Source organism: Sinocyclocheilus anshuiensis, unplaced genomic scaffold (assembly GCF_001515605.1).
Source record: "Sinocyclocheilus anshuiensis isolate Anshui unplaced genomic scaffold, SAMN03320099.WGS_v1.1 scaffold5024, whole genome shotgun sequence".
Taxonomy (NCBI): Eukaryota; Metazoa; Chordata; class Actinopteri; order Cypriniformes; family Cyprinidae; genus Sinocyclocheilus; species Sinocyclocheilus anshuiensis.
In genome coordinates this window covers 1,999-2,732 of record NW_015536827.1, presented here as the reverse complement: position 1 = coordinate 2,732, position 734 = coordinate 1,999, and positions in this window count along the sequence as shown.

Sequence of the window (734 nt, the reverse complement as noted above, 5' to 3'; positions counted from 1 at the left end):
GTTGTAAATACAACTTAACCACTGATTTCTAGTTGTGTCCTCTGTTGGAAGACCAAGCAAAGTAGTTTCGCTTTCACAACGAAACACACAGCGACTCCACAACATGGCAGCGGCGGCAACAGGGAGAATAAAAGTTACGCCTTCTTTCTTTGCGCGAACAATTGCGCGGCATTATGCAAATTTTCTCACATCGTGACATAGACATGTGGGGGCGTGTTAAAAGGAGCCAGTTTAGGTAGGCGTGGTTGACTCTTAACTTTTATAAAGAATATCTCTTTGGATTTGAGAATTTAGTCTTTGCAACTTTACAGATCTTCTTTATGCACCAAGAGCTTGCAACTCTCCAAAGAGAAAGGAAAAATTGAAATCGCATCATATGACCCCTTTAATACAAATTTCATCTTGTTCCCCAATAAGGTGGGAACTCCATAGTTCTAGAGTCATATTTAATGATGTTTTATTAACAAAGTTCGGGAGGAGCACGTTCAGATAATTAACCCGGCAAATTAATCGTCAGCAATTATATCGCCTATCCTATCAGCTCGAGTGAGAAAATAGCTAAACCGCCTTACCTTAACCGGGGGAGTACCCTGGGTTCCGGAGGAATTACCGAGCTCAGAGCCCTCTTCCCGGACAGCACGCCAAATACACATAACCTTTAATTTGTTTATTATATGCAAGTGTGAACTCGTGAAATGCAAATTGCCATTGCTATTTCATGCCTCCATCTGGAG